The sequence below is a fragment of the Oryctolagus cuniculus genome, chromosome 1 (genome assembly GCF_964237555.1).
Source record: "Oryctolagus cuniculus chromosome 1, mOryCun1.1, whole genome shotgun sequence".
NCBI lineage: Eukaryota > Metazoa > Chordata > Mammalia > Lagomorpha > Leporidae > Oryctolagus > Oryctolagus cuniculus.
The window spans coordinates 200,140,582-200,153,081 of NC_091432.1; the positions used below are offsets into that span (position 1 = coordinate 200,140,582).

At 33.6% G+C, this 12,500-nt stretch overlaps 1 protein-coding gene across 6 annotated transcripts in view; it reads left to right on the top strand.

Moving 5' to 3' along the window:
• ZCCHC7 (zinc finger CCHC-type containing 7) overlaps window positions 1-12,500 on the top strand; it is a 273,573-nt gene that overhangs the window by 239,006 nt on the left and 22,067 nt on the right. The window lies entirely within an intron of this gene.

Sequence of the window (12,500 nt, forward strand, 5' to 3'; positions counted from 1 at the left end):
AACACCTTTTTTATTTTCCCCAAGACCCAGCCTGTTTACCCTTCTCTGAACTGCTGACCATAAAATATAGACAAGCATCTTTTGCTGGAAGATAATAAACATCTGAAGAGTTCCTGTACTGAGAAAGCAATAATATACTTTTTCTCTTCTCCTCTGTCCACTACCCTACTTATCCTTTAGCTACTATTCTTAAAAATATTTTATTGTCTTTTATGAGTTATCTCATTTAATGATTGTATCATGGAATTTCTCAGTTTTTCTAAACTACAGTCATTGAATTAAAGGGGAAAAGTATGCTAAGAACCATAAAAATAGTAATAATTCAGTGTCTTTAAAATATTTGAATTTTCTACAGTTCACAAGCATATCATCCACAGTAAGTTCCATTATCATTTTTCTGCTGTTACTAAAATATTTATGCATCTTTAGATTAAACTAGAAAAAGCTTAGTATATCTTTCCTGTAGAACAGTTCAACTGTCATATCCATAAGTCCTTCTTGACTTATCTGAAATGTATAAATATCTGCTTAATACCATTCAATTTTTCAATTCCTGTTTCCTTTCATTGTGATTTTAGTCCAAATAGAAGCAGAAAACAAAGTTTTGATATAGAATCTTACTGGCTGTTATTATCAAGCCAATTTACTGTTAACATTCAACTTAAATAATTTCAGTAATTCAACATAGCCCTACCTCTCATTTGTTTTAGTGTATTAAATATGTTAGCTGAGCAAGAGATAATTAGTCCTTTAATTGTACAGTTATGTAATATTAATTAATGCTTATTCAAAGTTGTCCTTTAAAGTTTACCATGTAAAAAAATGAATAGTAAGATAATTAGTAAAAATAGAGCAAAGTTTTTGTGAAGTGTGTCTTTCTTCTCACTACTTTCCTCTTAGAGAAGTAAAATGCAAACCAGTAAATAGACTGAAACTAATAATCCATCACGGGCTCAAGAAGCCAGAAATATCAGGTGGTTTGTTTTCACCTTTGTTACTGCATTTAACGTGTTTCAAAGTTTTCAGTAGAAAACTGATTTCTCAACTATTCCTTAAATCCCAAATTAGGATTTGTTAAAATCTTTATTGTTATGCTGTACACTCATATACACTATACATACTTATTACATATGTTTTTCATTTGAATATGTTGTGCTCAGGTTACACTTTTTTTATCCTAACATAATATGTATGATGAAACCCTTACAGCCTAAACCTAATTAGAATTTAATCATATCTTATAGGTTTCAAGATCACTTTGTAACTATGTAGCATTATTTTTATTATGTAATATCCTAGTAGTTTTGGTATATTTGCATTTTTTTTAACTTTTCCCCACATTTAGAGAATTCCAATCAAAACTTCAAGAATGGAAAGTACTATTTTTACAGTCGCTCTTCATTGTTTTCACCTAACTGACATTGAAGGCTAAAGACCGGTTTCATTATAACCATAAAAATGGTTGACAGTTTGTTTAATATTTTAGCTTTTCAAAAAGAAACTTAAATTGTAAAACGAATAGTTAAGAAAAAGTAAATTAAAACAATGAATTTGCCTTTTGGGGGAATTATAGTATACTGTAACTATAGATATAACACATTTAATTTGGTAACTCTGTGTCCCAATCTGGAATCCTGTGGTTAATTTTTCAGAACAATCTTAAACATCACAACTCATAACTAGTGGGTTTAAATTCATGAATTTGCCATGCAAGAATACATGTTAAACTACTATATTTAAGGATATGTCTATGTATATATGTATATGTTGGTGCCTTTTAAATAAAATTTTTAATTATTTAAATTCTCAGTTTATAGGCAGTATCCAAATATATACAGCTAAGCAGTATTCATTCTTGAGTAAAAGCAAGATGCGTGGTGATTTTAGTCATCTTTAGCTCTTTTACTAGGCGATGGACTGCCATCTATTGACTCATAGTAGCCCTCACACGTGAATGTGGCATCAATCAGAGCAATGACCAAGTAATGAAACCTAGGTTAGAATTGTCATTGTGTACTCATTTCAGTCAGTCTGCTTAAAACTCTGAAACTTTCTATACTTAATAATGGATTAATTTATTTTTCTAATCAAAAAGTGTTTTTCTTATTCCAAATAAACATAGCTATGTTGAGAGGGTGGGGAGGATTGACTAGTTTTTCTGGTTGGAAATGTGTTATTTGGGAACTTTTCAATTGCTTTTATCTGCTTCCCAGTCTGTTAAGATGAGATTATTTAGAAAGCAATTTAAATTTTAGCAACTACATGTTAGGATCTTTCCAGGAATCATCATCTTTAAAAAAAAAAAAAGTATAGGTTAAACAGAATATTATTGCTCAAATACATAAGGTGGTAAAGTCAATTTGTATAAATGGACTTTTGAAATGTTCTCAATTAAAAATTCCTTAAGAATTATTTAGAATTAAGAAGAAAGTTATAAAAGTGTTCACTATTTTCAGTAATATGAAAACTGAGAGATAAAATGAAGTCTCTAACAACTTGTATCCAAGTAGAATGGTTTTTTAACCAAACTTTACTACATTAATAAAACTAAACCATCATTCTAAATAGTATAAACCAACAAAGCTCTAAAATACTATACACAGAGATACATATATTTATATTGTAATAACTTATGGCTATGCCATTTTAATACCTATAAAATATATAACTTAATTTCTGTAGATTATCAAATTGGAGATCTGCATGAGAAAATCATTTTAACTTAGCAATTATATAATTTTCTCAAATAGTTAATATTTTTACCTCCTTCAAAATATTTGGAAGTTTTTAAAGTCTTTAATAATACAGCAGTACTCTTGTATTTTAAACTCCATCGTATTTTCAGATTTTGGTGAGCCCTTACTTGGTTCTTCATCCTTCAGATAACTCATTGTAGATAAAAATTTTCCTCTTTATTCAAGAAGGAACCTCCCTTCCCCAATCCCTGTCATTTCTGGTCTCATTTATATTAAAAATCCTAGGCCAATATGGCCACCAACAGAGTTTTACAACCAATAGAATTTTTATAGTAGAGGCTATAATTTGACATGCATTGGATGTTTTGTTAATCTTGTTTTTAATCTGCTTATTTAAAGAAGAACCAGGAGTTTGCTATTTGGGGGTTGTATGTGTTAAGAACCAAAAAGGACAATGCATCTTTTATGTTTAATTTTGCGGTTAGGTTTCTTTGTGTGCATTGTTAAAATCTGTTACAACCCTACTTACCTTTTATTTTAACTAAAGGTTTAAGCAGTAAGCTAATGTACCCTAGAACTCAATTTTATTTGTTTCTTTTTATGTAATGTTTGGTATGCCTAGAATTCATACTTCAAAAATAAAATTTTTGTTGTCAGGGAAATGGGGAAGAGTAGAGAAATGAGTTCCCTTGCCTTCCTTTCTGGCCTAGTAAAGGATTATGGCCAGAATTTACTAGCAATCAATAGTAGTCTTACCTGAACTAGTTGAAAGGCAGAGTATAATTTATGGACCATAATTAATAGTATTCCATTTCATTTTGCCCCTTACCTAGAAACATCAGTGAAAAATATATTTTCTGCATCCTCACAGAATGGAAATACAAGCTTTGCACTTAAATGAGAATGTTACTCCCTAAAGCATTCCATGCCACACCACAGAGTGGGTACTCTTAAATGTCAACAGATTTGAATTTAACTTTTTTTTTTTTTTTGCAGTCCACAGGGAAAGAATAAGAAAGTGGATTTTAAATCTAGGACTATGCAAAGATCTTTATTCTGTGGTGTTGATTTAATATAGGGGAGATAACAATTTTCTAACTACCTAATGCTTAGATGGAATGCTTTTCTTTGAAAATAACGTAGAAGCATAAGGGTTTCCAAAAGTCAGCCTGAATCCAGAATCTTTTCTCTTTAAAGGGCAGGGAGATGGGGTAGGGGAATGAAAAACCTGTCTTTCTTAATTGGACCTTTGTTGGGAATCCTAAAGGGTCTTTTTGAGAACTTCTTGACTACATAAGCACAACTGCAAAACCCACAAGAACTCATCTACACATGAGATATCTGTCTAGTGAGAGGTCTTTCCGTTTCCATGTGTGCGAGCATGCAAGTGTGCGTGCCTACCTTGTGTGAGTGCTTGTAGAACTGGTTATATATTGTCTTTTAAAATGTTGACTCCAAAAATAGAGTGAGGTCTTGTTCTCACTGTATTTTGGAATTTTTGAAAACATTTTCTTCATATCATCTTTGAGGCCTGGCACAGAAGTTACCATGAACTCACCTTTCAAAGTTCATTGAGATCTGGTTTTTACTAAAAATGACCTTAATACTGAAGCATTACTAAGGAGAACGTGACTGTGTTCTGAAGACTTAGAAGGCACATGGCCCTTTGCAGTCCTCCAGAGCCCTCCTTCCAGTCTAGTACTATAAAATAAGTCAGACTGTTTTATCTCTCATGTTACTTGGTGACTTGAATAACAACAATTGTTTTAAATAAGCATTGATTACTGATTTTATTATGTTCCATCTATGATAACAGAGATAGAAAATACATTTGGACACAATGACCAAGTTTTTAAAGATTTTCTTAAAAGGAAGGTTTATTTAATAGTTTTGTGTTTATTTAAATGCTCACCTGTTCTTAAAGAATTTAGTGTCACAGTTGTGCTATTAATTTTTTACTTTACTCTCACTATGTTTTGAATTTTGTTTAAAAGATTAGTACATTTATGGAGTAGGTTAACTGATTTTTTTGAGTCTTTATTTGACTTTCATGTTAGACCACATTTTGCCAGAACTTATCATTGGAAACAATTGGAAAATGCAATTTCAAAGCAATGAAACCTGGAATTATCAATCTCAATAAATGAGATTCATTTAAAAATAAATACAATTTGCCAAATCATCAAAAAGCAATTTTCTAAAGCTCCAATAAAAGAAAGGAGGAAGAAATGAACATTGTGCATTATGAATGCATATGTTATTTTTTGTCTCACAATGTTTGCTCAGACATTTAAAAATTATGTGTGTATATATTTTTTGAATGGGAATAGAACAAAATTCTTCAGGTTTCAGTATCATTTATATGTATTTATTGAAGCACATGGAAGAATCTTAGTATTTTATTCTTTTCAGAAGAATACTGGAGTTTCCACTCATTTGGAGAGAATTCTCATTAATTGATTCTTAGTATTTTAATACGAAAATTTATTTGGTATAGATGGGAAATCAGTATGACATATTTTAATTTTTTTCCTTGTGTTAATATATTGAAATATTATCAAATGCTTTATGACAAGAATCCTAACTAATGTAGATTTAGGTGTTTTTGGTTATGAAGTAATGAAAAGTATGTAGCATTCACACAATTTAGAAAATATTTATTGTAGAAGTTTTGGCAAACAAGCAACCATGCTTTTGCCACTTTCTAAATCTCTTTAATGACCTAATCACCATTTTTTGTTCATTTGTTAGATAATATTTTTTGTTCAATAATAAATTAACAGAATCTGAAATTCTATAAACAGTCACTTCCTTTCTTCATTTAACAGAAGAAGTTCCTGTGCTTTTTGATCTGCCCCTTAGTGATTGAGGCAAAGACCAATACATTTAGGACTTACATAGCTAGTGTTCAAGCTTCAGTTGTTACTTCTGTTTTAAAAATTTGAAGAAAAACTTGTATTCATTCACTTACTTATCTGTTAACAAATGTTTCTCCTGAAGGTGACAAAAATGGAGAATTACATTCAGACTTCTTCTTTTCCTTTTCTTTCTTCCCCAGATATGACCAGCTTTCCTTACTAGTCATTGTAAGGACCCCTTCTTCTTGAAAATTAAATGTAGTTAAATTCCATTTCTAATTGCTTATATTTTAATATGTGAAACCCACTTTAAAAATCTTTTCCTTAAAAAAACAAATACATTAATCATATAATCCCAGAGAAAACTACATTGTATTTTTTACTAACAGTTCTGCAGTTTGAAAAATTGCCCCATTATAACAAAAATAAATATAAGTAGTTCTTAAAATTGTAAAAAGTTATGCCGTTTACTCCCCTACACAGTGTCTGTCTAATAAATTATAGTTTTAAAGCCTGAAATGTTGAGTGATGTCTATTCTTTGTCATATTCCTATATATGAAGGACATGGAACAGTTGTATAGAATAATTTTAGCATATTCAGGTGATTTTTTTTTGTATATACTTTGAACAAATGATTCATGTCATTTCTTATAGAATTATATTCCAGGTGATTGAACTTGTCATATTCTTTCCAGACATATCAGCAGTAAGTGTAGATAAGTATACTAGGCCAGTGATACTTGTATTGAACACTCCTTTTCATAGTTGTGTGTGTGACTGACATGGTAGAGTACAGTAATTCCTATTAGGTCTTAAGTATTTAGGACTCAGTTAGTCTTGGCCAACCATAACCTTTAATGGTTTAGGTTGGTAATTTGAATACTATATAGGAAAAGATTTTTGGAATGACCCCTTGACATGTTGGCATGAATTATCTTTCTGAAGTAGTATTATATTTTCTGTCATGGTATTGCCTGCAATAATAAACTTAAGCTGAATTAAAATATGATGTTTGAAAAACAGTCTCCTCAATGACTGTAAGTTGACTAGTTATTAAAATCATTCAAACTTAGACTTGAAATTCATTGATCATTTGATTCCCTCATATCAAAAAGTCTTTGGAATTGTGTGTACTGTTGTACATTTGTAAGTATTTTATTCCAGCTATTTTGAGATTGGTGTGATGGTCCTCTAAGAAATAGCAAAAATGTTATATGAAGAAAAATACTACATGTTTAGAAAGCATTTAACAAAATAATTTATTTTTAATATCTTTGAAATTAAATTAGATCATCACTTTAGTTGATACACCAATACAGAACTACATCACAGTTCAAAAACACAAAATTTTTTTTAAGATTTATTTTATTGGGGCCGGCGCTGTGGCATAGCAGATAAAGCTGCCACCTGCAGTGCCACCATCCCATCTTGGCACCAGTTCAAGTCCCGGCTGCTCCACTTCCAATCCAGCTCTCTGTTATGGCCTGAGAAAGCAGTAGGAGATTGCCCCTGCAGCCACGTGGGAGACCTGGAAGAAGCTCTTTGCTCCTGGCTTTGGATCCCTGTAGCTCCAGCTGTTGTGGCCAATTGGGGAGTGAACCAGCAGATGGAAGACCTGTCTCTCAGCCTCTCCTCTCTCTGTGTAACTCTTTCAAATAAATATATAAACCTTCTTTTTTAAAAAAGATTTTTTATTTATTTGAAAAAGTTACATAGTGAGACAGAGAGAGAGAGGTCTTCCATCTGCTGGTTCACTCTGGCTGCAGTGGCCAGAGTTGAGCCAATCTAAATGCAGGAGCCAGGAGCTTCTATGTCTCCCAAGTGGGTGCAGGGGCCCAAGGATTTGGGCCATCCTCTGCTGCTTTCCCAGGTACATTAGCAGGGAACTGGATTGGAAGAGGAGCAGCCCAGACTTGAACTGGCACCCATATGGGATGCCGGCGCTGCAGGCCGAGGCTTTAACCCACAGTGCTGGCCCCAAAAATAAAAATTTTTCATAGTGAGTGTTCAGAAATATGTACCATCAAAGTATACATCAAGGTACAGTGCCTGGATTTGAGTCCCAACTTCACTTCCAGTTCCAGGTTCCTGCTAATGCAGACCCTGGAAATCAGCTGGTGATGGCTCACAAGCATGAGTCCCTGCCACTCATGTGGGAGATCCAGATTGAGTTCAGTCTGGCCCAACCTGAGCCATTACAGGCATTTGGGGAATGTGTCAGCAGATGGAAGATCTCTCTCAATCTCTATGTCTTTCAAATAACATTTTTTCCAAAAGAAATCTATATTAGCTTTGTAAAAAAAAAAAAAAAAGAATTTATTTCAATTGGTAATAAAGCTATTGAATTATTTTCATTCCTTTTTTTTTCAAATCATATAGAACTGAATCTATTGGGTAGATTAGAAGGTCATCTTTATAATTTTGTAATCTGGACATGTCTATAAATATCAACTTTATATAAATAGGCTCCTTTACATGTATTTGAACATTACCCCATATTTCTTTGCATTTAAGAGAACTTAGTTTTCAGATATCTTTGTTTATGTAATAAAAATTTCAATTTATTTTTCTTGAATCTTTCATATTTTCTTTGTTTACAGTTGTACTATGCTTCATTCTTGTTTTACTTAAATTCTTAGAAAAATGTACCATAAAACTGGGCAGACATTATTTCCAAGGAAATTATTCCTAAGAAAGGTATTATATCACAGTTTAGGAGAAGAATGCTGGCTTTGTAACTGGACTTTGATTCAAAGTCTGACTCTTTACTAGCTGTGCAAATGTACTTAAAATATTTAACTTGTAAGAACCTCAGTTTCTTCATCTAAAAAAACGGGAATAATTCTATTACAGGATTTTTGCAAGTGTGCGAAGAATGAAATGACAATGTAAAGAACTCCACACAATACTGGCATGGTGAACATGCTAAACACTATACAGGCTCTGCCATGACAAAGACAAACTCATAGTTAACTCTGTAGAGATGGCCTCTAGACTGACATCGCTACTTAGTTTATTATAATGTCTTCTATGCAAGATAAGGGGATTCATAGTGACCTCTTCACTCTGTATCTTAGCCATGTTTCCTTCTTACAGTTACTGCAATTAAAATATCTATAAGCGTTATGTTTTATTAACAAAACCTTATCTCATGGCCAGTGCCGCGGCTCGCTAAGCTAATCCTCCACCTGTGGCGCCGGCACCCCGGGTTCTAGTCCCGGTTGGGACGCCAGTTCTGTCCTGGTTGTTCCTCTTCCAGTCCAACTCCCTGCTATGGCCCAGGAAGGCAGTGGAGGATGGCCCAAGTGCTTGAGCCCTGCACCCGCATGGGAGACCAGGAGGAAGCACCTGGCTCCTGGCTTTGGATCGGTGCAGTGCGCCAGCAGTAACAGCCATTTGGGGGTGAACCAACGGAAGGAAGACCTTTCTCTCTGTCTCTCTCTCACTGTCTAACTCTGCCTGTCAAAAAAAAAAAAAAAAAAAAAAAAAAAAAACTTAGTTACTTTTTTCTGATTATTTATATTCATCTTTTTTTCAGAGATGCAGGTAACTTTTAGTTAAGTATAAGCAAACTTAAATTATTAATTCAGTTTACCTCAAAATGATTATAAGGACATTTAAGATTAAAGGCTGCTTTCTTTCCTAAGGAAAATTATTATATAAAATATGTATCATAAATATTTGATGTCATCACTTCAAAAATATATTAAGCTAATAAATGTATAATACTTAAATGATAATTTCAGTGTCATCTGAATGTAGTTATTTGTCATAAGTCAGTGAAATTCTATCAATCTTTCCATCCGTGTAAATAATGAATAGCATGAAACTAAATGATTCACACCCATACATACACACATCCCAGTTATGATACTTTGTTAGGAGTAGATGGTAGTCAGATGAGGAAGGAAAACAAAATAGTATATGAAGTTTTTGTGTTTGAGGTGAACTACTTCATACCTTCACATGAGGGATGCCCAAACCATTCGGATTTCATAGCAGAAAGTAGTGGTAAAAACAGGGTCACTTCTGCAGACTCCCAACCACATTCTAAGGCAGGTCCAACAATAAAGGCAACACAAAAGTAAGTGCTTTTTCAGTGCATGTATTTGTGTTATTTCTAAGGGCCTTTTTTTCCATGTTTATTCTTTAGGACAGGTAGGAGCTAAGATAATATATTAGGAAAGCAGAAGCACGTTGCTTGCTCCTTTTAAATGGGTCCTTGCAGTTGTGGAATTCCCTGTCTTCTGTAACTGAGAGTGTTTCAGTAGAATAAGCAAGGTTGAGATGTTGGTGGGTGGGGTGAAGACGTGTCCATGTTTTATAAGTCCTGTAAAGTTATGCTAAAAATGAGAATCTTGGGATTTATTTGGATGTCCTATATATTAGCTAATATATATATTTTGTAATTTTTCAGTGAAAGCTTGTGTACAGTTGTACATAAGATTTATGAGCAGATTGGATTATGTTAAGTATTTCCTACAGTCAAAAGATATACATTCATATGGTTTCCATGTTTTGTTGCCTGCCCTGACATTCAGATAAAATATCTGTGGATTCATACAAGTATGTGTTCTTTGCTGTCCCTTCCCCCTACATCCTCTCTCCACGCCCTCCTCATCCTTCCACCTTGCATCAAAGCTTGTGGTCCTTTTCCATCAGTGTACTAAAAGGTTTCTTTGTAAACCAAGCCATTTGTCCATCATTGTTTGGGGTCCAAACAGTGGTAAGATACTCTGTCACCGATCCCGTGTGCTATGAATGGCAGCTCCTCTCCGGACAATTGGCGGAGGGGCCGAGAAATATTCCTGAGAGGATTATTTAACCTTTCAATTTAGAGGGCACAAAGCCTGGCTGATTAATGAACTTTCTGATGGGCGCTGATAAGCGGATCTATTTCTTTATTTCCCCTAAAAGTGATTCCTTCTCCTGTCCATATTACTATAATCTTAAACATAAAATGTGGCAAATAGATTAAAAAACAGCACTAAAGAGTTTATCTGGCTGGCAAACTGAAGGAGCTAAATTAAAATTGGTAATGACAGCAGTGGCTCAGCCTCATATATGGTTTTTAAATGCACTGTGTATTTTGAAGAGACTTATTCTCCAGCTCCGCTGGTAATGACTGCTTTTGGTGCACAGTCTGGGGCTGGCTTCTGTTATCCCCACCCCACGCCACCCCCCCCAAAAAAATGAGTTGTGTTATCTGGATGGCTGCAGACACATACGCATCCCCCTTTCTCACTGCATGGGCAGACAAGGTCGATAGCATTACAAGGTATTTGTGGCAGTGCTTGTTTCAGTTTTCAGAGCTGCCAGTTTCCAGGCGGATTTGAATTACAAAAGAAGAAGCTGGCATGAAAATTGAAAGGTTTTATCGGCTGGTCTGAAGCCTCATAGCACATTGCTTATTTATGCAGTCCATTTGCACCAGGAAATATAAAAAGGAAATACATTTTTAAAATAAGGCCATAAAGACCCAGATATGTTTAAGATGGCAAATAAAATATAGATACCTATAATATCTTTCCAGGAAACGATTTTCACTTAATGTTGCACATTACTTCAGAAGAGCATTTATGTTGCTGTCATAAATTTGTGCGTTTGTGTCACTATGTAGGTAGTCTCTGGGGATTAAGAAGGAAGCCTTTGCTAACTTACTTTAAAATTAAAATAGACGGAGGGATAGCTCTGCAGTTTGAGAGCTACATTGGAAATATTTAAATAGGGTGGTAAATTAAACTTAAACTAACATTTTTGCATTCCATGTAAAATTAGCTATGGCCCAGTGAATAAATGCCACTACCTTTAAAGAAAATTGGGATGCTTTTTAAGCCATGAAGATTTGGAGCATTCAAAGAGTGAATTACTGTGATCCTTACTGTCTTGCATATGTTCATTGTTCTCTGCTTACTGAGATTTTCTTTTTTCTTGTTGAGATTTTGAGGGGGAGGAGGAGTGTCTTATTTACAAAAAGATCATGAGTTAGTAAGTTTAATAGCTCCTTTGTATAAAACTTGTACTTTTATTTTAGTCTTCAAATGTGTGTGTGTGTATATATATATATATATTTTAGATGTTTATCTCGTGTTTAAGTTGTGAATAATTGTTCACTTGGGGTTTATACAGACAGTTTATATCATCTACTCAGGTTAGTTTAACTTAGTTTTAACTTATTGAGAGAGATACATTCATGCAATCCCTTAAACTAATTGATTATGTAAAATGAAAATAAGAGTATACAACATACACTAGTGCAAGGTCTTGAATAATTAATGGCTTTACCATTGGTCATTTGCCACCTTTCAACCCATTGGTTTGTAGAACTTAAGTGTATGTGGCTAAAAGAGAGGTAGAGAGGAAGTTGAATGTATGTAGGAAATGTCAAATCAATAAAGCAATACTCCTTATTCTGCCACAGTTCAAATGAACAGTTTTTAAGAATCCATTTCCTAATAAAACAGATTATAAGAGATGCAGTTTTCTACAATTTTCATTTTCACCAGTGTCTGGTACCTTTCTCACATTTTCATGACCTGGACTAATTACCTCATGCGGTTGATGGGGGTTTTTTTGTTTTGTTTTGTTTTGTTTTGTTTGTTTTTATTTTTGTCTTTGTGTGTGTGTGTATGTGTGTGTGTGTGTGTTTTAACCAGAGAGAATATCGAAAGCATACGTGTCTACTGCATGCTAATGATGTGCTGTACATTTTTTCATGAATTTTCATAAGGATTTTTCTACGTAGCATGTGTGGCTTAATGATGTAATCACCCGATAGACTAGAAAATGCTCCAAAGGAGACGTTCCGGTCTGTTGTGTACATAATACATGTTTCAAAAATCTGCCTAATTAAGGAATTACCCAATGGATTGGGAGTCCATTGAGTACATGACATAGATTTTTAGTACATAAAAATAATTTTTATATATGGTATATATAAAAATA